At 45.8% G+C, this 24398-nt stretch overlaps 1 protein-coding gene across 2 annotated transcripts in view; it reads left to right on the plus strand.

Annotated features, from left to right (window-relative positions):
• The first annotated feature begins 202 nt into the window (after positions 1–202).
• nt5c2a (5'-nucleotidase, cytosolic IIa) overlaps positions 203–24398 on the plus strand; it is a 106439-nt gene continuing 82243 nt past the window's right edge. Inside the window, exons 1-2 of one of the 2 annotated variants that reach the window (XM_041209794.1) lie at positions 203–239; positions 1756–1889. The gene's annotated coding sequence lies outside the window, so the exon portion shown is untranslated. Of the gene's footprint in view, positions 240–295; positions 361–1755; positions 1890–24398 lie in introns of those variants that run through there. The other variant, XM_041209795.1, reaches the window with a different exon arrangement.

The following is a 24398-nucleotide window of genomic DNA, read 5'->3' on the forward strand; positions in this document are numbered from 1 at the left end:
GGAAAGGGGGCCTGTCTCTTTAAATCCAACACCGAGGAAAGGGGACCTGCCTCTTTAAATTATACACCGAGGAAAGGGGGCCTGTCTCTTTAAATCCTGTATCGAGAAAAGGGGGCCTGTCTCTTTAAACCGCGTCCCCAATGTTGGTACCGATGACGTCAGCTCGCTGTGCTACAGAAGGGCTCCCAGTTTCGCGCCTGCGCACTGAGTCTAGTCACTGTTTTCCGCAGCTGGAGCGGGTGAGTCGGGAAAAGTGGGTTCCCGGGTAACGACGGTGACGTGTCACTGGGTAACGGCGGTTACTAGGGTGACGGGTCACTGGGAACGGCGGTTACTAGGGTGACTGGTTACGGTGGGAGGGTGGGTTTGTATTTGGCGCCTGCGCTGTTTAATGGGGGGTGAAGGCGGGAATCCCGGGTTCGGGTTCGAGTTCGGGTAATGGGGGTAGGTTGGGAACCCGAACCCGGAGCCGGAGTCAGCGGGAGCCCCGGGCCCAGGCCGCTTGCCCTCGTTCTAATTCCGGGAAGTTTGCAGCCTCATCCCCCCCACCCCCTCCCCGTCCCCCAATCTCGGTTAGGACTCGGTATCCAGCCGCTTCCCTGTCCCACTGAGGCCCAATCTCCCCCCTCCCCAATCTCCCTCATTTCCCCCCCGGCCTTGCAGTTTTCTCTTTCCCTGGTCATCGCGCGAGGCCTGGGCACGCGGGAACCCCAAGAGCATCAGCCAGTTATCCTCATGTCTTCCTGGCGAAGCCTGGGTGAAGGGATCACAGAATCACTAAGGTGCAGAAGGAGGCCATTCGGTCCATCATGTCTGCACTGGCTCTCCGAATGTGGATTCACTTAGTTCCGTGCCCCCACCCCCCACGCCTTCTCTCAGTAACCCTGCACATTCTTCCTTTTCAGATAACAGTCTAAAACCTTTTTGAAAGCCTCGATTGAACCAGCCTCCACCACACTCTGGCAGCGCATTCCAGATCCTAACCACTCGCTGTGTGAAAAAGTTTCTCTTCATGTCACCTTTGCTTCTTTTGCCAATTACTTTAAATCTGTGCCCCCTCGTTCTTGATCCTTTCGCAATCGTGAACGGTTTCTTCCTATCTACTCTGTCCAGACCACCCATGATTTTGAATGCCTCTATCGGATCTCTCAACCTTATTTTCTCACAGGAAAACAGCCCCAACTTCTCTGACCTATCTTCATAACTTAAGTTTCTCACACCAGGAGCCATTCTCATGAATCTTTTCTGGACACTTTCCAATGCTTTAACATCCTTCCTAATGTGCGATGCCCAGAACTGGACACAATACTCCAGGTGAGACCAAACTAGTGACATCTACAAGTTCAACATAACCTCTTTACTTTTGTATTCCATGCCCCTATTAATAAAATCAAAAGACTGTAATCATTATTAACTGCTCTCCCTGTCCTGTCACCTTCAATGACTTATGCACAGGTCTCTGCTTCTGCACCCTCTTTAGAGTTATACCCATTATTTTGTACTGTCCCTCCATGTTCTTTCTACCATAATGAATCACTTCACGTTTCTCTGCACTGAACTTCATTTGCCACCCGTCTGCCCATAGTCTGGCCAGCTCCATGGGCACAATTGCCCCCCAAAATGAAAGAGGCAGGGAATGATTAAAGTGGATGGGTGGGTGATGCCAGGGAATGAAACTCCTGTGTGACTCCATCACACCTGTGCCCCTCTTAGCTTAACTTTTTTAAAATCAGTTCTGTATTCACCCCCCTGCAGAGATTCTCGGATTAGATTGTGGCAAAATTTGGAAGCAATTGAAAGCTGTTCCAACTCCTTATCCTGAATCTGGAACTGGAAGACAATATCTCGGAGTGGCTCACTGGTTTGGTTAATGCACAGCTGGGATTCAGGTGGGATATGCTCTTTTTAATTCTATCGTTGACATGTATTGCTGTGATAGTGATGTGGATCTGCCTCTGGATTGATAATCCGGAGAACTTGAGTTCAAATCTCAATATGACAGTTTGCGAATTTGAAATCTTTAAAAACCACAGAAGTTCTGGGTTTGATCCCTGGCTTGTGCTCATCTCTGCTGGACGAGCAGTTAGCCTCAACACCATCACTGAAGTGGGGCAAGTTATAAATCAGCTAGGGTTTTTGCTCCTGGCAAAGGACTTGAATTTCTATAGGTCACAGAAAGTGCTTCCCCTCCAATGAATTTGTGTTTGTGCAGTCATGATGTGGGGAAAAATAGACTTTGCATTAGCGAATGCCCAGTGGGGATGTTGGGTGAGCACAGAATTAGGCTGTGCTGTGGTGCCCTGGTGCATAATTCATCTGTCATGATCTGGGTTTTCGGGTGAAAAATGTGTACGAGGACAGCAGGCTCTTGTGAAACTACTCCAGCTAGCATTAGCAGCTTTGGAAAGTGTCAGAAATGAAGTGGAGGAAATGGAATAAAAGCAAAAAACTGCGGATGCGGGAAATCCAAAACAGAAACAGAAACAGAAACAGAAATACCTGGAAAAACTCAGCAGGTCTGGCAGCATCGGTGGAGGAGAGCACAGTTGACGTTTTGAGTCCTCATGACCAATTCTGTTGAAGGGCCATGAGGACTCGAAACATCAACTGTGCTCTCCTCCGCCGATGCTGCCAGACCTGCTGAGTTTTTCTAGGTATTTCTGTTTCTGTTTTTGTTTTGGAGGAAATGGAAGCTGAGAGAAAGATTACAGTTAAGTAAATTAAGATAACAATCCTGATTCTCAATGAGCAGGCTGAACTTTTCTTGAGTTTCTGAACCGGACACTTTTTAATACAAGGATCAGTAAGTTTTCTAGAAATCTGAGCCCAAAGCCACTGACATGATTTTGGGTCTTAACTGGAGGGCAGAATGGTAGAGAGACTTTGTGAGGACCATTGGAAAGTAAGCGTATGTTTGGGTCCCTGGTTCCCCAGGCTGGGAGTTTTTAACCTCGGTGGCTGTGTTCAGCTCTCTTCCCAGAGGAAGGACCATGCCAGAGGGCGGTATCCTGAGCAAGTTGCTGTTTTCCACGTAGCAGTTGTAGATCTGCATTGCAGAGTTTCTGACTGGGCTGTTCATTAAGGAGCGTGTTTACTTTGGCACAATGTGGTGGAGCATCAGTTTATACTGCAACAAATGCACTGCCAGTCTCAAGGTGCAGTAGAGTCAGTTAATGAAGGAGTGAACAAAAAGCAAGCTGTAAAGAGAGTGGAGAGTTTTACAGAGGAATTATTAGATCGCCATAAGCATTTCGTCATAATGAGATGGCATAATTAGCAGTTGAAGGGGTTAATGAAAGATCCATAAAGAATGTGTCACATCATACATAATTATAAGGTGTATTCGACCTTTTTATTCTTGATTGAGGGTTCCTAACCTATGCTTATGCTGTAATGTATGTTATTTGCAGCACAATTCTATTGTGAGGTGTAAGAGCCCAGAATGGTATTGAGGTCACACTGTTCTCAGTTCAGTACCATCAAAAAGGGGGGTTTGCAGATATGTTAGTGGATTCAGTGGTCTGGACCAATAATCCATAGCAATAAGTTCAGACCTCAACAAGACAGTTTGCGAATTTGAATTCAGTTTTAAAGTTCTTGAGATTAAAAGCTGGTCTCAGTAGAAGTGACCATGAAGCTGTCAGATTGCCATGAAACCCCATCGTCTAATGTCCTTTAGGGATGAAAACCTGCACTCCCCTTGGACGGTTATAGCACAGAAGGAGGCCATTCAGCCCATCGTGTTGATGCCAGTCAACAAAGACCTGACTACACTAATCCCATTTCCATCACTTGGCCCATAGCCCTGGAGGCTATTGCAACGCAAGTGAATATCGAAATACTTAAATGTTACGAGGTTTTTGTCTCAACCACCCTTTCAGGCAGTGAGTTCTGGACTGCCACTGCCCTTAGGGTGAAAAAATTTCTCCTCAACTCCCCTCTTAGCCTTCTACCTCTTACCTTATGCCCCTTGGTTATTGACCCCTCTAAAGATGGGAAAAGTGCCTTCCTTTCCACCCTATCTATGCCCCTGATAATCTTATACACCTCTATCAGGTCCCCTCTCACCCTTTGCTGCTCCAAGGAAAACTACCCCAGCCTACCTAATCTTTCCTCATAGCTCAGACCCTCCAGCTCAAGCAGCATCCTGGTAAATCTCCTCTGCACCCTCTCCAATGCAATTACATCCTTCCTGTAATGTGGTGACCAGAACTGCACGCAGTATTCCAGTTGTGGTCTAACTAGCGTCTTAGATCCAGCATAACCTCCCCGCTGTTGTATTCTATGCCTCGGCTAATAAAGGCAAGTATGCTATACGCCTTCTTAACCACCTTATCTACCTGCCCTGCTACCTTCAAGGATCTGTGAATATACACAGCAAGGTACCTTAAGTACTTTGCAGGGTCCTACCATTCATAGTGTAATCCCTTGCCCTCCCCAAGTGCGTTACCTCACTTTTCTGGGTTGAATTCCATTTGCCACTGCTCTGTTCACCTGACCAGCCCATTGATATTCTCCTCACTATTTATTACCCTTAGCGGACTTCTTGATCATACCTCCTACATTTAAGTCCAAATCATTTATGTACACCACAAACGGCAAGGACCCCAGCACCGAACTCTGCGGAACCCCACTGGAAACAGACTTCTAGTCACAGAAACATCCCCCTACCATCATCCTCTGCTTCTTGCCTCTCAGCCAATTTTAGATCCAATGTGCCACTTTGCCTTGGATCCATGGGCTCTTACTTTCTTGACCAGTCTGCCATGAGGGACCTTGTCAAAAACCTTGCTAAAGTCCATCTAGACCACATCAAACATATTACCCTCATCAACAATCCTGGTTACCTCCTTAAAAAATTTGATCAAATTTGTCAAACACGACCTTCCCTTAACAAATCCATGCTGACTATCCCTGATTAATCCGTGTCTCTCCAAGTGCAGATATATTCTGTCCCTCAGAATTCTTTCTAGTAACTTCCCCACCACCGACTGGCCTGTAATTTCCTGATCTATCCCTTCCTCCCTTTTTTAATAATGGGACAGTATTAGCAGTCCTCCAGTCCTCTGGCACCTCGCCTGTGGCTAGAGGGGTTTCGAAATTACTGCCAGGGCCCCTGATATCTCTTCACCTTGCCTCCCTCAACAGCCTGGGGTACATCTCATCCGGGCCTGTGGATTTATCTACCTTTAAGGCTGCTACACCCGCAAGTACCTCCCCTCTCTCTGTGTTAATTTCCTCTAATATTTCACAGTCCTCCACCCTGATGTCTATATCTGCTTTGTCCTTTTTCATTGTAAAGATCGATGCAAAGGATTCATTGAGGACTGTATCCATGTCTTCCGGGTCCCCCCACACATTACCTCTATGATCCCTAATTGGCCCTACTCTTTCCCTAGTTATTCTCTTGCTCTTTATATATTTAAAAAACGCCTTTGGGTTTTCCTTTATTCTACCCACCAATGCTTTCTCATGCACTCTCTTGGCTTTCCAAATTTCTCTTTTTTTAAGTTCTCCCCTGCATTTTTTTATACTCCTTTAGGGACTCTGCCGTATTGAGCCCTCATTATATTCCATAAGGTTGTCTTTTTTTCTTAATCCTAACCTTTATGTTCCTTGACATCCAGGGCTCTCCGGACTTGGTCCTCCCCTTTGACTTTATGGGAACATATTTGCCCTGTACTCTTGCTATTTCCTCCTTGAATGCCTCCCACTGCTCTGACGCAGCTTCATCTGCAAGGAGCTGCTCCCAGTCCACTTCGGCCAAATCATATCTCATCTTACTAAAATTAGCCTTTCCCCAGTTTAGAACTTTTATTCCCAGCCCAACCTTATCCTTCTCCATAACTATCCTAAATCTAACTGAGTTATGGCCACCATCTCCAAAATGCTCCACCTGCCTGGGCTCATTTCCGAATATTAGGTCCAGAACTGTCCCTCCCTTATTGGGCTTTCTACGTACTGGCTATAAAAGCTCTCCTGGATGCAACTTAAGAATTTTGCTCCCTTCCTACCATGTACACTAAAACTATCCCAGTTAATATTTGGGTAGTTAAACTCCCCTGCTATTACTGCCCTATCATTCTTACACTTCTCTGAAATTTGATTACATATTTGATTCTCTATCTCTCCCTGACTGTTTGGGGGCCTATAGTACACACCCAACAGCATGTTTGCCCCTTTTGTGTTTTTTACTTCTACCCATATGACCTCATTTGTTGACCTTTCAAAGATATTATCCCTCCTCACTGCTATAATTGATTCCTTGATCAATATTGTGACCCCCCCCCCCTCACCTCTTCTATCCCCCTCTCTATCTTGCCTGAATACCCTATAACCAGGAATGCTGAGCTGCCAATCTTGCCTTTCTTTTAGCCAAGTCTTGGTCATAGCTATCATACTCCCACGTGCCTATCTGTGCTCTCAGCTCAACTGTCTTATTCCTCAGGCTCCTTGCATTAAGATATATTCCATTTAGCCTTGCTAAACTCACTTCTTTCTTATCTAGCCGATATTTCCCCTGCCTTCCAGATTCACTAGTGTTTTAGCTTCTAATTCCATCTCAGCTTCTCTTCCCTCTGAACTACTTTTCAGGATCCCACCCCACCCCTGCCAATTAAGTTTAAATCAGCCCCAACAGCATTAGTAAACCTCCCCGCGAGGATGTTGGTCCTGTTCCTGTTCAGATGTAACTCATCCAACTTGTACAGATCCCACCTCCCCCAGAAACGGTCCCAATGCCCCAGGAATCTAAAGCCCTTCCTCCTGCACCATCTCTCCAGCTACGCATTCATCTGCTTTATCCTTCTGTTTCTGTACTTCTGTGTGGCACCAGGAGTAATCTGGAGATTACTATCTTTGAAGTCCTGCCTTTCAATTTCCTGCCTAACTCCCTAAAATCTGCTTACAGGACCTCATTTCTCTTTCTTCCTATGTCATTGGCCCCAACATGGACCACGACCTCTGGCTGTTCACCCTCCCCCTTCAGAATGCCCTGCAGCTGTTCCGAGACATCCTTGACCCTGGCACCTGGGAGGCATCATACCATCCTGGAGTCATGTCTACGGCTGCAGAAGCGCCTGTCTGCCCCCCTCACAAAGGAATCCCTTACCACTATTACCCTTCCACACTTCTTCCTCGCGCTCACCCTCCCTGCTGAGCAGCTGGATCAGCCACAGTGCCATGACCTTCGCCCCATTATCTTCCACAGAGGAACCGTCACTTTCACCATTTTCCAAGGCCGAAAAACGGTTTGCAAGTGAGATGCACTTGGGGGATTCCTTCACTACCTGCCTGGTCCCCTCTTTCTGTCTGGTGGTCACCCAGTCCCTCTCTGCTTGCACTTCCTTAAGCTGCGGGGTGACCACATCCTGAAACATGTTATCCACAAACCCTTCAGCCTCGTAAATGCACTGTAGCGCACCCAGCTGCTGCTCAAGCTCCAAAACCCAGAGCTTGAGTTGCTCCAGTTGGAGGCACCTGTTGCACACATGGTCATCCAGACTACCACGAGCGACTAGGATTTCCCACGTAGCGCAGGATGTGCAAATCATGGGACTAAGCTCCCCAGAAATATATTAACTAAGTAGAATTTGGACCCTTGGTTTTATTTTACCCTTACTCCTACTTGAGTGTAGACTAGATGCTTGATCCTCTACGTGCTGCTGACTGCCTGTCCCAGGGTCATCCTCTCACACTCTCCTCTAGATGCTACTGACTGCTTCTCCCATGGTCCTCCCCTGGCACTCTCCTCTCTGACCTAGTCTAGGTGATATGTGACTGAACTCCCATGAAAGCATAGCTGACTCTTAACTGCCCTATCAAACCTGCTACCTAGTGGTCAAGAAGGTGGCCCACCTTTGCACTGCCCCCTGAGCTCTACTCCCAAGCTCTTTGCACTGCCCCCTGAGCTCTTTCTCCCATCCCCTTTGCCCTGAGCTGTACCCTCTGCCCTCTTTCCCTGCTCCCGGAGCTCTACCCCTGAGCACTTCGCCCTCCCTCTTGAGTTTCCCCCAAGCTCTTTGCACTGCACTGTTTCATAGTTTGCCATTGTGAGATTTGAACTCTTGATACTCTTTTGAGTAAACCTGTTTCCATCTGTTTCAAATGAAGTTACATTGTTTCATAGTTTGCCATTGTGAGATTTGAACTCTTGATCTTGGGGTTACAAGCCCAGTACCATAACCACTTGACTATTTAGGTCAAACCTCTCTTTGCACTGCACACTGCACCTTGTTGCAATTCATGCCCAACAGCTGAATAATTGATCGCAGCTGACCAGTCTGCGACGAGTAACTCGCCTCCTACCTCCCCAAAGCCAGTTTACCATCTACAAGGCACAAGTCAGGAGTGTGCTGGAATACTCCCCACTTGTCTGGATGAGTGCAGCTCCCACAACACTCAAGACGCTGGACACTGTCCAGGACAATACAGCCCGCTTGATTGGCACCACATCCATAAACATTCACTCATTCACCACCGACGCACAGCAGCAGCAGTATGTCCCATCTACAAGATGCACTGCAAGAATTCACCAATGTTCCTTAGACTGCACCTTCCAAATCCACAATCACCACCATCTAGAAGTACAAGGGCAGCAGATAGCTGGGAGCACCACCACCTGGAAGTTCCCCTCCAAGTCACTCACCATCCCGACTTGGAAATATATCGCCGTTCCTTCATTGTGGCTAGTCAAAATCCTGGAACTCCCTTCTTAACAGCACTGTGGGTATACCTAGACCACATAGACAGCGGCTGTTCAAGAAGGCAGCTCACCACCATCTTCTCAAGGGCAATTAAGGATGGGCAATAAATGCTGGCCCAGCCAAGCCATCCTGTGAATAAATCAAAAAAAAATCCAGGTAGAAATGCTAAGTACTTATCCTTTAGACTCCCAACTCCATTTTAACTTAAAAGCTAATAGGCAGTTAATGTACAACTGTTTACAAAACCTAACATTTTTAACATCTTAGGACTTTGGAGACTAACGGTCTATCCAGTCAGCTCAAAGCACCAAGGTTTGCTGTCAACAAAATCCGGGACATCTTCTATTTTACCCTAAATTAATGATTTTGACCCAAAGCATAATTTTATAAAGTTCATATTTGTAACGCCATTTAACTTTGGCTAATAGGTTGTTGATAGCATTTTCTATGTCTCTTCCCGTTTCTAGTTTCTGGATGGTGGGATGTACAACGGGAAGCTGACTTACACAAAGTCATAATGACCCTCCAGGGGCCTGGAAAGTGGCAGTGGAGGGTCTGCACAGTCTCAAGAAAAACAGGACAGAATTGCTCAGGAGCCTGTAGGGCAATTAGTGGAGATGGAATGTGGAAATATTTCCATGTTTCTCCTGCTTGTTCTATCTCAGTCTGATGCGCCTGTCTATACAGTACTTGTATTTCCTTTGTCATTGAGAATGCTGCCAATGTCCTTGTGTTTGAGGAGTGGAATTTCATGACCCAGATTTTGGAGTTGTGGCAACACTTTCCGTTTTTAGATTTCTATTTTTAGAAAGTATGAGACATGTTAAGCCTGGTTACAATTTTTGCCCTTTGAGCTCCCTCTAAGCTCTCCACCTCCTGAAGGTGCTATCTATTGCTGGAATATGGGTTTTATCCACATCAAGGGTACTTGGACTGAGTGGCAAGCCATCACATCCAAGAATCTAGCCATTGAGCATCAACAAGCTATTCAGCCATGAGGCTGGGACAATAGGTATGTCCAGCCTGTCCTCGTAAAGCACCCGTATTCCAGCATGGATAATTGGATAACAATCAAGAGCATGTACTCCTGTTTTCTTCCCTCTAATCTGGGGCATTAACCAGTTATAATTCATTGCTGTTGATCCTAGCTAACTGCAATCAGTGATTAAAAAGGAGCCCTCCTGGGTTCTAGAGATCAGATCAAAGGCTTGCCTCTAATTTTTAGACTCTATTCCCTGGCCCTAGACTCTGACACAGTAGAAACAATAGTTACTGCATCTGAACTCATTAAAGTCTTGAAAACTTTGATCAACTCACCCCTTAACCTTCTAAACTGCAGGGAATAAAACCCTAGTTTCTTTAATCACTTTCAGCCTACTCTTAACCAAGCTTGTGTATCAATATAATGCAGTCTGTATCATGGTTCCATTCCTCAACCCCTATGATTAATCCTCTGACAAAGCATCTGGGTTTGCAACTGATTTCTGGAACAGATCATCCCTCTCAAAAGCAACTTTTATTTTGCCTTTCAGAGTGCTGCTGTTTTCTATTGTAGAAAATACAAAAAAAAATGAACAGCTTTTGTGGTGCTTGTTTTGATCTGAACTTTCTGGTATGGGGGAGCATGCTGTCCTGATGTATCTGACCCTGAGCTGTACCTGTCCTGGGAGTGTTTGATGGGGACAATGTAGAGAGAGCTTTACTCTGTATCTAACCCCGTGCTGTACCTATTTGGGAGTGTTTGATGGGGACAGTGTAGAGGAAGCTTTACTCTGTATCTAACCCCGTGCTGTACCTGTCCTGGGAGTGTTTGATGGGGACAATGTAGAGAGAGCTTTACTCTGGGCAGAATTTTCAGTTTGACGTACGGGTGGGCGGGCCCTGCACGCCTTTGCATAAAATGACGCGCGGTGTCGTTGGGTGAACATCCTGACGTCACCGCACGCCATGGCGATAATTCGATGGGCGGGAGTGTGATGAAGTCCGACGGTGCCCGCCATTAATTAACGGATCAGTTAAGGCCCTTTAGTCTTCAATCGACGGCAATTTTTAGCCGCCCGTGCAATCTTTGGGTCGGCGCACGGGCGCAATGAGCAAGTGGGTAAGAGACTTTTCTATGAATCTCATCCACGGGCGGGATAAGAGGGCTCAGTGGTGTCATCAATCTGCTTTGTGGTGTATTTATTGGAGAAAGTATTTTAAACTTGCCTGTGTGATCTGTAACAGTTCAGAACGCATTCCAGCAGATTTCTGTGTACGTTGAACCTTCAGGTCAGCACCTTGCAGTCAGGAACCTTTAGCAGACCTGTAGCTTTCCGGAAGCCTTCCTTTAGCCTGGGTATGAGATCCGACATGTCCACTGGAGGTAGCTCCTCTGCGGAGGAAGGGAGGGCTAGAAGGAGGAGGAGGCCAGGAGTGCACATTCAGCCTCCAGGGGAGCCAGCTTTGGGCGTACAGGCACAGGCACAAGGGGTGCAGGGCCAAGAAGTAGTCCAAGGTGGAAGGGAGCCGCAGATCACGTCGCTATCCTGCTGCCAGGGTATACAGGCAGTGAAGCAGCTACCTCAATATGATTGAGGTGCAGTGCCGAAGGAGGTTCCGACTGTTAAAGGAGACAGTCAACTATATCTGTCAGATGATTGGCCCTGAGATCTCCCCTAACTGTGTGACTGGACGACACCCTGTGCCAGTGGCTCTAAAGGTCACAGCTGCTCTCAACCTGTATGCCTCCGGCTCCTTCCAGGGCTTGGTTGGTGATCTTTGCTCTGTCTCCCAATCAGCTGTACGCACTTGTGTCAAGCAGGCTACAGATGCTCTGTTCAGGCGTGCATTGACCTTCATCCAGTTCCGCTGGGCCCAGGCAAGCCAGACAGAGTAAGCCAGAGGCTTTGCGGCCATTGCTGGCTTCCCCCGCGTCCAGGGTGCTATAGACTGTACACGTGGCCATCAAGGCGCCAGCAGATGAGCCCGGTGCCTTCGTCAACAGGAAGGACTTCCACTTCATGAACGTGCAGATAGTGTGCGATCACAGGATGCTGATTCTACAAGTCTGCACAAGGTACAGGTCTCTGAGAATATGGGGTAGACCGTTTAGGACTGAGATGAGGAGAAATTTCTTCACCCAGAGAGTGGTGAGCCTGTGGAATTCGTTACCACAGAAAGTAGTTGAGACCAAAACATTGTATGCTTTCAAGAAGGAGTTAGATATAGCTCTTGGGGCGAAAGGGATCAAAGGGTATGGGGAGAAAGCGGGAGCAGGCTACTGAGTTGGATGATCAGCCAAGATCACAATGAATGGCGGAGCAGGCTCAAAGGGCCGAATGGTCTACTCCTGCTCCTAGTTTCTATGTTCCCGGGCAGCTCCTATGATGCCTATATCCTCAGGTACTCAGGTGCCGAGCCTCTTCAGTACTCCAGCCCGGCTTGATGGTTGGCTGCTGGGCAACACGGGCACCCCTCAGAAGGTGGCTCATAACGCCTCTCTGCCATCCAATATCAGAAGCTGAGCAGTGGTACAATAGGAGCCATGCCTCTACAAGGGCTGTGATGGAGAGAGCCATTGGTCTTCTCAAGATGCGCTTCTGATGCCTGGACCGCTCAGGGGACGCACTCCAGTACCCCCCAGATTGTGTGTCACTAATAGTGGTTGCATGCTGTGCTGTACACAATTTTGCGCTAGAAAGGGGAGACGCAGTGGACGATGACGACGTCGAAGCATTGTCTGCAGCTGCACACAATGAGCCCAGCACTGATTCTGAGGATGAGTAAGCACAGGGGAAGACGCTGACCCAGGACTACACCAAGGAGGCAGGGACACCCAGGAGGTTTTAATCCAACGAACCTTCAGCTGGTTCTACACAAATGGATCAGCAGGACCAGCCTTGCCTGGCACATCCATATTCAGCAAATAAGTGCAAAATCTGCCAGGCCATCAGCAGAAACTAAGGGCCTTGTACATAAATTTGAATGTCCAAACAAACATTTTTCTTAAACATACACATGCAGAACAAACAAGTCACCCTCAGCCATGATCGCACATCTGAATTTTAATTTTAAATGTTCTCCCAAGTGCAAAACAATACCGTAAGCAAGCAAAAATAAATTCTAAGGACCTAATCTCGGGCCAACACGAAAGCAGCAGTGAGAAACCCATGGTGTGCCTAATGTGCCTTACGTTTCCATTTGCGGGTGCTATGTCTTGGTGCTGCCCCATCGCTCGGAGTGGCATCTGAGACAGCCTGCTGATTCTACTGTCCTGTTGGCCTCTATGACCTTGGCAGTCGGCTTCTGGCCCTTGTAGCCTGTGCTGGCCCCACCTGGGAGGGATCTGCCAGTTCCACAGCTGGCATCTCCCCAGTCGTCGCAGCCTCAGCGGATGAAATGGTCACTGGGGAGAGGAGCGGAGGAGCTGGTGCCCTCAGCCAGAGCGCAGGCAAGGCATTTATCTGAAAAGTGAGGAGTGCATTGGTCCCCCCCCCGCTGCTGGCCTACCCTGCAGCCTGCCCTGCTCCTGTGGCAAACCCAGCAGCCTGGCTTGCTCAGCTGAGCCCCCTGAGGTGCGCCCTTGAACTGGCCATTGTCATCAGCCTACTGGAGGCTGCCAGGCCTTCTTTTAAACAGACTGCTGGGTTGCCATTGGACCCTGTGGTCTGTACATGCCCGCCACTGTCCGCACACTCCCATTATCCACGGGAGTCGGCAAATATGCTGGGCGGGCCTTAATTGCCCCCCCAACCCCTCCTGTGTAAAATGGCGGTGCACATCCGATCGTGGGCACCAATTGGGTCTGCGCCTGCACCTGCTCCCCCCCCCCCAACGCGGAAAATTCTGCCCTCTGTATCTCAGCCCGTGTTGTACCTGTCCTGGGAGTGTTTGATGGGGATTGAACAGAGGGCGCTTTACTCTGCATCTAACCCCGTGCTGCACCTGTCCTGGGAGTGTTTGATGGAGACAGTGTAGAGGGAGCTTTACTCTGTATCTAATCCTGTGCTGTACCTGTCCAGGGAGTGTTTGATGGGGACAGTGTAGAGGGAACTTTAGTCTGCATCTAACCCCAAGCTTTAGCAGTGAATTTGAGAGGAGGCTAATTGCCTCATTTGACACAGGTATCAGAAATATCATGGAGTGTGATAAGGGCCCAACTTGATCAATTTTTGTTGGATATTTTAGAATTTTGTGGCACAGAAAGAGATTATTTGGTCCCTTGTGTCTGTGTTTTTTCCCTGAAGAAGCTTTCCAGTTAGTCTGCACCTTTTTGCCAGGACCTCTATTTTTTTTTCCAAATTAATCAAAAATTACATTCTGCCCAACTGGCCTATACCAGTGCTTGTGCTCCACACTGGCCTCCTGCAACCCTATTTTGGATCAGAACAGCAGTGACTAGTATTTAGAAATGCACCCCTGATTAATAAAACATCCCAAGGTGCATCATAAGAGCTCAAACTAAATTAGATTCCAAACCATTTCAGGGAATATTAGGCCAGATTACCAAAATCTTAGTCAAAGTGGTAGATTTTGACAAGCACCTTGAAGGAGCAGGGAGAGGTGGAAGGAATTTCAGAGCTTCGGTCCACAGCAGCTGAAGGCATGGCCATCAGTGGTGGACTGATTAAATTTGGAGATGTGCAAGAGGCCAGAATTTGAGGAGTGCTGACATCTGAGGGTTTCAGGGTTGGAAGAGGCATTTCCTTCTATTCCTTTCTCCCTGTGTTTATCTAACTTCCCCTTTAATGCATCTGCTTTATTCACCTCAGCTACTCCTTTTTGTAGCAAGTTCCACATTCTCATCACTCTCTGGGTTAAGGAGTTTTTCCTGAATTCTTAGTTTGATTTATGAATGATTGTTTATGGCCCCTAATTTTCATTTTCTCCAACAAGTGGAACTATCTTCTTTACAGAAACCCTGTCAAACTCATTCATAACTTTGAATACATCTATGAGAACATCCCTTGGCCTTATCTTTTCTTCTAGAGATAAACCTGTAGCTGCTGTAATGGATTCTACTTCCAGCCCCCTCCCCCTCTTTCCCCCATGTAGGGATATTCCATGTCCTGACAACTCACTATGTAAAAATGAATAAATAACTTGTTTTCCTGACCTCTCTGTTTGTTCTCTTGTTGATGAGATTGATGCCCTCAAGTTGCCTACTCAGTTACCAGTGGAAATACATTCCCTGGTTTATTTTATCATGGCCTCTGTCCTTTGCTATTTAACAGCTGTCCACCACCGGCTGTTTGTCAATGATTTGATATTTGGGTCCACTTGGCTCCTGTTTGCAGATTCCAGCTCGTGAAATTCTTTACCCCCTCCCCCATCCTAAATCTACTGACCTTTGCTGGAATATGATTCCACAGGTACCAGCCAGATGCCAGTCCCCCTCTCAAGTGGCTGTTATTCCTTTATAGGAGCATAGGAACAAAAGGAGGCTGTTTAGCCTCTTGAGCCTGATCAGTGAGATTAAGGCTGACCTGCCTGCCTTTTCCCAATATCTCTCTGGTTAACACATCATTGAATCGCAGATTAAAATTAATCATTAATTTAGCTTCAACTGCCATTTTTAGAAGTGAGTTTCCAAACTTTTGCCAATCTTTGAGTATTGAATTGTTTCCTCATTTCACTTCTCTAATTTTTAGTCTAATGCCTCCTAGTCCTAGACTCCCCAATCAGGGGAAATAGTTTTTCTCTGTCTACCCCATCTGTTTTCAATAATATCTTGAATATTTTGAGCAAGTCACTTCAAAATTCCAGGAAATACAACCCTAGTTTGTGTAATCTCTAATTTAACCCTTGGGAGTGCAGGTATCATTCTGGTGAATCTATGCTACACTCTTTCCAAGGCCTTCCTCAAGTGTGGTGTCCAGAACTGTCTCCAGTACCCCATAAGTAGTCGAACCATGGCCTTGGAGAGTTGACTTAGAATCATAGAATTTTTTAAAATTCTGTCATAGGATGTTAGCATCACTCGCTAGACTAGCAATTTTTTTTCCCATCCCTATTTGCCCTTGAGAAGGTGGTGGTGAGCTGCTGCCTTGAACCACTGCAGTCCATGAGGTGTATACCCACAGTGCTGTTAGGGAGGGAGTTGTGGGAATTTGACCCAGCGGCCGTGAAGGAACGGCAAAAAATTTCCAAGTCAGGATGGTGAGTGACTTGGAGGGGAGCTTCTAGGTGGTGGTGTTCCCAACTATCTGCTGCCCTTGTCCTTCTAGATGGTACTGGTCAAAGGGTTTGGACCCAGTGACAGTGAAAGAACGGCATTGTAGCCTCTGACCTGCTGTTGTAGCCACAGCATTTATATGGCTAGTCCAGTTCAGTTTCTGATCAATGGTAACTCCCAGGATGTTGATGGTGGGGGGTTCAACAATGGGCGATGGTTAGATATTCTCTTGTTGGAAATGGTCATTGTCTAGCTCTTTGTGCGTGAATGTTACTTGCCACTTGTCAGCCCAAGCCTGGTTATTGTCCAGATCTTGCTGCATTTGGACATGGACTTTTACAATTTCTGAGGGGTCGCGAATGGTGCTGAACATTGTGCAAGCATCAGCGAATATCCCCACTCCTGACCTCGTAGTGAAAGGTCAGTCATTGATGAAGCAGCTGAAGATGGTTGGGCCCAGGACAGTACCCTGAGGAACTCCTGTAGTGATGTCCTGGAACTGAGATGATTGACCTGCAACAACCACAACCATCTTCCTTTGTGCTGGGTATGACTCCAACCATTGGAGTTTTCCCCCTGATTCCCTTTGACTCCAGTTTTGCTGGGGCTCCTTGATGCCATACTTGGTCAAATGCTGCCTTGATATCAAGGGCAGTCACTCTTGCGTCACCTCGAGTTCAGCTCATGTTTGAACCAAGGCTTTAATGAGGTAAGGAGCTGACTGATACTGGCAGAACGCAAACTGAGCATCAGTGAGCAGGTTATTGCGAAGCAAGTGACGCTTGATAGAACTGTTGATGACCTCTTCCATTACTTTACTAATGATTGAGAGTAGACTGATGGGCCAGTAATTGGCCGGATTGGATTTGTCCTGCTTTCTGTGTACAGTCCGTACCTGGACAATTTTCCACATTGCCGGGTAGATCCCAGTGTTGTAGCTGTACTGGAACAACTTGGGTAGGGGATTGGCAAGTTCTAGAGCACAATTCTTCAGAACTGGAATATTGTCAGGGCCCATAGCCTTTGCGGTATCCAGTGCCTTCAGCCGTTTCTTGATATCAAATGGGGTGAATCGAATTGGCTGAAGACTAGCATCTGTGATGCTGGGGACCTCCAGAGGAGGCCGAGATGGTTCATCCACTCGGCATTTCTGACTAAAGATTGTTGCAAATGCTTCAGCCTTATCCTTTGCACTGATGTGCTGGGCTCCTCCATCATTGAGGATGGGGATATTTGTGGAGCCGCCACCTCCAGTGAGTTGTTTAATCATGCACCACGATTCACGAATGGATGTGGCAGGACTGTAGAGCTTAGATCTGATCCATTGGTTGTGTAATTGCTTAGCTCCGTCCTTCTCTTGCTGCTCATGCCATTTGACAGTAGTTGTGTTATAGCTTCACCAGGTTGACACCTCATTTTTAGGTATGCCTGGTGCTGCTCCTGGCATGCCCTCCTGCACTTTTCATTGAACCTGAGTTGATATCTTGGCGTGGTGGCAATGTTAGAGTGGGGGATATGCTGTGCCATGAGGTTACAGATTGTGGTTGAGTACAATGCTGCTGATGGCCCACAGTGCTACATGGTTGCCCAGTTGCTAGATCTGTTTGAAATATATCCCATTTAGCATGGTGGTAGTGCCACACAACATGATGGAGGGTATCCTCAATGTGAAGATGGGACTTTGCCTCTACAGGAACTGTACAGTGGTCACTATTACCAATATTGTTGTGGACAGATGCATCTGCAGCGGGCAGTTTGGTGAGGATGTTTTTCCCTCTTGTTGGTTCCCTCACCACCTGCCACAGACCAAGTCTATCAGCTTTGTCCTTTAGGACATGGCCAACTTGATCTTTAGTGGTGCTACCGAGCCACTCTTGGTCTTGGACATTGAATTCCCCCACTCAGTGTACATTCTGCGCCCTTGCCACCCTCAGTGTTTCCTCCAAGTGGTGTTCAACATGGAGGAGCACTGATTCATCAGCTGAGGGGGAACGGTACGTGGCAATCGGCAGGAGATTTCCTTGCCCATGTTTGACCTGGTGCTATGAGACTTCATGGGGTCCTGAGATGATGTTGTGGACTCCCAGGGCAACTCCCTTCCGGCTGCATACCACTTTGCCGCCACCTTTGCTGGGTCTGTCCTGTCGATGGGACAGGACACACCCAGGGATGGCGATGGTGGTGTCTGGGACATTGTAAGGTATGATTCCATGATTATGTCAGGCTGTTGCTTGACTAGCCTGTGGAACAGCTCTCTCAATTTTGACACAAGCCCCCCAGATGTTAGTAAGGAGGACTTTGCAGGGTTGACAGGGCTGAGTTTGCCATTGTCATTTCCAGTGCCTAGGTTGATGCTGGCTGGTTCATTCGATTTCATTCCTTTTTGTTGACTTCATAGCAGTTTGAGACAATGAGTGGCTTGCTAGGTCATTTCAGAGGGCATTTAAGAGTCAACCACATTGCTGTGGGTCTGGAGTCACAAATAGGCCAGACCAGATAAGGACGGCAGATTTGCTTCTCTAAAGGAAGTTAGTGAACCAGTTGGATTCTTATGACAATTGACAATATTTTCATGGCCACTATTACCAAGACTAGCTTTTTAATTCCAGATTTATTAATTGAATTTAGATTCCATCAGCTGCCACGGTGGGATTCGAACCCGTGTCCCCAGAGCATTAGCCTAGGCCTCTCGATTACTCGTCCAGTGACATTACCAGTATGCCATCACTACTCTCAGCACAGATGGAGGCTATTTGGCCTGTTGTGCCTGTGCTGGTCCTCTGAAGGAGCATTTCACCTAGTATCACTCCCCTGGCTTCTTCTTGTGCCCTGCTAACTTTTCCTTTTCAGTTAATGATCCAGTTCCCTCTTGAAAGCCACAATTGAACGTGACTCAGTCGCAGGCTGTGTATTCCAGTACCTAACCACTTGCTGTGTGAATAAGTTTTGCCTCATGTTGCTATTGCTTCTTTTACCAATTACCTTAAATCTGTTCCCTTTGGTTATCGATGGGAACTGTCTCTCACTATCTATCTTGTTGATACCTGTCATGTTTTTGAATATCTCTATCAAATCTCCTTTCAACCTTCTCTTCTTCAAGGGGAGCGGTCTCAACTTCTCCAATCTATCTGCAATACTGAAGTTCCTCATCCTGGAACAATTCTTGTGAATCTTTTCTATACCCTCTTTAATGCCTTCACATCTTTCCTAAATTGTGGTGCCCAAAGCTGGATGCAATACTCTAGATGAGGCCAAACCATTGTTTTATAAAGATTTAACATAACTTCCTTGCTTTTGTATTCTTTGCTCCGATCGATAAAGCCTAGGATGCAGTATGATTTATTAACTGCTCTCTCAACCTGTCCTGCCACCTTCAATAATTTATGTACGTATACATCCAGGTCGCTCTGTTCCTCCACCCCAATTAGAATTGTACTCATTACTTTATATTGTCTCTCCCTGTTTATCCTATCAAAATGAATCACTTCACATTTCTTTGCTTTAATCATCATCTGCCACTTGTCTGCCCATTCCACTAACCTGTGTATGTCTTTTTGAAGTTCTACACTGTCTTCCTCATGGTTCACAATACTTCCAAGTTTCATATCATCCACACATTTTGAAATTGTACTCTGTGCACCAATGTCTAGGTCACGAATGTATATCAGATAGAGCAAGGGTACCAGCACTGACCCCTGGGGAACTCCACTCTAAACCTTCGTCCAGTCTGAAAGACAACGGTTCACCACTGCTCTTTGTTTCCTGTCAATCATCCAATTTCATATCCATGCTGTGACTGTCCCTTTTATTTCATGAGTGCTAACTTATAAAGTTTATACGTTAGCCATGTCCCCTGTCTTCATGTGTAAACCTCCTTTTTGGCCCCTAACCAGCCCCACTCTTCTTCCTTCTCCTCCTGTCATCACCCTTTTACTATTTATATGTGTATTGACAACTTTTGGATTCCATTTTATGTTAGCTGCCAATCTCTTAGCCTCTCTCTTTGCTTCTCTTATTTGTTTTTTTCAATTCTTCTCTGAGCTTCCTTTGTTTGGACTAGTTCTCAGTTGTATTATCCACCTGACATCTGTCATAAACACGCTTCTTCATTATCTTAATTACTACCTCTTTCATCATCCAAGGAGCTCTGGATTTGTTTGCCCTACCTTTCCCCTTCTTGAGAATATATTTTGACTGTATTGAGCTAACGCTTCTTTAAAGACAGCTCATTGTTCATTTAAAGTTTTACCTGTTAATCTTTGATTGCAATTTATCTGGTCCAGATCCATTCTTACTCTTTGAAGTTGGCTTTCCCCAGTTAATTATTCTTATTTTGGATTGCTCCTTGTCGTTTTCCATAGCCAATGTAAACCCTGTGAAACAATGATCACTGTCCCCTAAATGTTCCCCTACTGACACTTGATCCATTTGCCGTACCTCATTCTCAAGAATCAGGTCTAGCAATGCCTCCTTTCTCGTTGGATTGGACACACACTGCTGTAGGAAATTCTCCTGACATAATATAGGAACTCTTGCCCCTCTCTGCTCTTTACATTACTATCCCAGTCGGTATTTGGATAATTAAAGACTTCTATCTCCCTGTATTCTAGTCCTTTAAATATAAAGACCAGCATTCCATTTGCCATTCTGATTATTTTCTGTACGTATTTATGATATTTTAATGCTCCATGTACCTGGTTCTCCAAGTCTTTGTGAACCTCCATTGTTTCTAAGCTTTTCAACATTTGGGATATACACTGTTCTTTCCTTTTTAGGTCCAAAGTGAATGATATACCATTGAAATTCATTTGCTGCAGTTTTGTCCATTCACTTAATTTATGTCCTCTCTCTAATTTTCTGTTTCTGTTTTCATTACTTGCAATGCTGCCTATTTTTGAGTCATCAGCAAATTGGGCTATGTTAACTTCCTTGCCATCATCAAAGCCTTTAATAAATACAGTGAATAGTTAAAGCAATTACAGGGCATTTCTGGTCACATCCTGCCAATCTGTACCAGCCTGTGTGATCTCAAAAGTGAATGTTGGCAGATAATTTGGCCATTTAGGGCATCCTAAGAAACTGGTTTGATTGTCGCACCTATTCTGCCTCTCCTAGCACATTCACTGACCATGGTCACCTTTCTTTAAGGCACAGCGATGAAATACTCCGGTAAGGTGAACCTTTGAGTGGTGAAAATGCCTGCTGTCATCTACCTGCATCCATGATGGCTTGCGCCGAGATCTAGCGATGGGAATAAATAAATTCTGCTCCCTGGCTTGCTGTAACTGAAATTAACCCCAGCAGATCAGAGACTTGACATTGAACTTTCTCTGTTACAATTGTACCTTGAGCAAAGGATCTGTTGTGATGTGGAAACCATGTATCTTGGTGAGAAAGATCTGTTGACAGTTTAATAGGAGTTGGTAACATGAGTGAGTACATTGAGCCCATGTTTGATGAGAAGCTGATATTTGAACCATTGGGAAATGTGCAAATACATTCTGGATATTTGTGATTGTGGATCATGTTGTGCAAACTGCTTCCTGTGTGGATGACATGTAGCTTTTCATTGTATGGTGCTGTTCCTCATTATACAAATGATGGTTTGGCCTCTCACTCTGGAATCTGAATGTTCAATTCAAGCCCAGATATAGGACTTTAGCAGATAAGGTAGGGCATCCCCGAGGAGGCTGCTGCTTTTTCAGATAAGATGCTGAACCCTGATGACCTGTTCCAGTAAATGTTCAAGATCAAATGGCATAATCAGAAGGTGAATAGGGAGCTTCTCTGGTGTCTTGCCAGAAATCAGACATGTTTAATGCTGGCACTGACTGAAGTTAAATTAGATATCGAACTACAGTGTGCGAGTTGGTAGCAGTCAGCTGAGCCAGATGGTTGTTCCATTCAAGCTTGCCCCAGGACTTTAACTGTCTATATTGCAGCCAAGTACTGAAGAAATACTGTTTTTATAGCTTGTTCTGGTGGATGTTGCAGATACAGGCCATTATTTAAACAGGGAGTTCTCTTGGTGCCTTGGCCAATATACATTTATTCCCAAGCTACAATTATCTGGTCATTGATCAGTAGAGTATTGTTGTGTGCAGCTTCACTGTCAAGATTATCTATTTCTGTGGACTTCAGAGCAATTCATGTGAATGTTTTGGGTAGTTTTTCTGCAGTGATGAGGCTCTGTATAAATTTGTACTTTCTTCCTCTTTCCAGACAATGAACGTCACAGAGTGCAAAACTCCTTGAAGTTTCTGAAATATGCCAGTTAATCGCCATTTGTAATTGGTGAGCAGCTATGGTCAGCTGGGACATTCTTGTCCTGCTGGTTTCAGGTCTTCCTGTACCTGTGAAGAGGGTGAGGGACTAACTGGTAAATGGTCAGAGCTGTGAGGCATGAGTTTTGGGTGTTGGCACCTCTGGACTTGAACTGAGAAATTGATTGTGCAATAAAAACACTTCAAGTGATTAGGAATGCTGCAGCACTCTGTTCCCAGCTGTGTGCGGAGCTTGACTTGCCCTGTCTGGCTGTGTGCTTGGCTTGGCAGGCCCTGACGTCATCGCACACACAGGAGTTGGCAGTACGCCTGCTGACATTAAGAGGGCTGTTAAGCCCATTAATTAATTAAGTTGAATATTTCCCTGCACATCCAACCTTATGGTTGGCAGGCGGGTGAATAGGTCAAGTGGCCTTTGCATTTTTTGCGAATCCTCATTCACAGGTGGGATGAGATTTCAACCAGTGAATTTTAAAAAAAAACTTTTTCAAACTCATTTTTAACATACCCCTGCTCATGTGACAGAGTTACATGGGGGGACATGTTTTCCTTATATTCCAATTCTTTATTTGCAATGTTAAAATCTTCAGCTCCCTGAGCCAACTCTGTGCCTTCAGGGAGCTTTCACTGAGCGTACCCCTGTGCATGCACACACTTCAGCGCTCGCGCACCTCCCGCCCTCACCCCGGCAGTGCTGAGTCTTTCAGTGTGCGTTTCATGCTGGCTGGCCGCTAAAATTGGCCAGCCAGCGTAAAATCGCGGTTGGGGCCTGATCGTGGGCGGCGGTCAGTTTCGTGGCTGTTCCTGGGCCCTCCCGACCGATGAGGTAAAAAGCCTGCCCACATCCACTGGTTCTCCCTTATCTATTTTGCTAGTTAAGTCCTCAAAAAAAACTCCAGCAGGTTTTTCAAACATGATTTCCCTTTCATAAATCCATTTTGACTTTGTCTAATCCCATTGATGTTTTCTATGTGTCCTGTTATCACATCCTTTATAATAGAGCCTAGCATTTTCCCTACTAATGAGGCTAGGCTAACTGGTCTGTAATTTACTGTTTTCTCCCTCCCTCCTTTTTTAAATAGTGGAGTTACATTTGCCAATCTCCAATCTGCTGGGATTGATCGTGAATCTACAGAATTTTGGAAGATGACAACCAGTACATCCACTATTTCCATGGCCACCTCCTTTAGTACCCTGGGATGTAGATTACCAGGCCCTGGGAATTTATCGGCTTTCAGTCCCATTAATTTCTCCAGCACTGTTTTCTTAGTAATTCTAATTTCAGTTCCTCCTTCTCACTAGACCTTTGGTTCGCTAGTATTTCTGGCAAGTTATTTGTGTCTTCCTCCATGAAGACAGAATTAAAGTAGTTGTTTAATTGCTCTGCCATTTCTTTGTTTTCTTTTATAAATACTCCCATTTTGTACTGTAAGGAACCTACATTTGTCTTCACTAATCTTTTTCTTTTTAGAGTCCGCTTTTATTATCATTGTAAGTTTACTCTATTTTTCCATCTTAATCACTCTCTTGGTTTCCTTTGCTGAATTCTAAACTGCTCCCAGTCCTCAGGCTTGCTATTTTTTTCTTGCAACTTTGTGACTCCTCTTTGAATCTAATACTATCCTTAATTTATTTTGTTAATCATGGGGTTGGGCCACTTTTCCTGTTGCATTTTTGCGCCAGAAAGGAATGTATAACTGTTGCAATGAACACATTCATTCCTTAAGGATTAGCCATTGCCTATCCACTGTCATGCCTTTTAATGAAATTCCCTTATCTATCTTAGCCAACTCATGCTTCATACCTTCAGTTTCCTTTAAGATTGAGGACCCTAGTATCAGATCGGACTACTTCACTTTCCATCCTAAGGAAGAATTCTACCATGTCATGGTCACTGTTCCCTAAAGGACCCCGCAGAACAATTCAGGATAGCTAATTCCCTAGTCGGTTCCTGGACATACTGGTCTAAAAACCCATCTCGTACACACTCCAGGAATTGATCAGCCACAGTATTATTGATAATTTGGTTTGCCTAGTCCATATGTAAATTAAAGTCACCCATGATCACTGTCGCACCCTTATAACATGCATCTCTAATTTCCTGTTTAATGCCATCCCCTACCTTATCACTACTGTCTGGAAGCCTATAGACAACTCCCACTAATATTTTCCACCCCTTGTTGCTCCTTAGCTCCACCCAGACTGATTCTACATCTAGATTTTCAGAAACAATATCCTCCTTCACTATTGCAA

Source organism: Carcharodon carcharias, chromosome 17, assembly GCF_017639515.1.
Source record: "Carcharodon carcharias isolate sCarCar2 chromosome 17, sCarCar2.pri, whole genome shotgun sequence".
NCBI classification, from domain to species: domain Eukaryota; kingdom Metazoa; phylum Chordata; class Chondrichthyes; order Lamniformes; family Lamnidae; genus Carcharodon; species Carcharodon carcharias.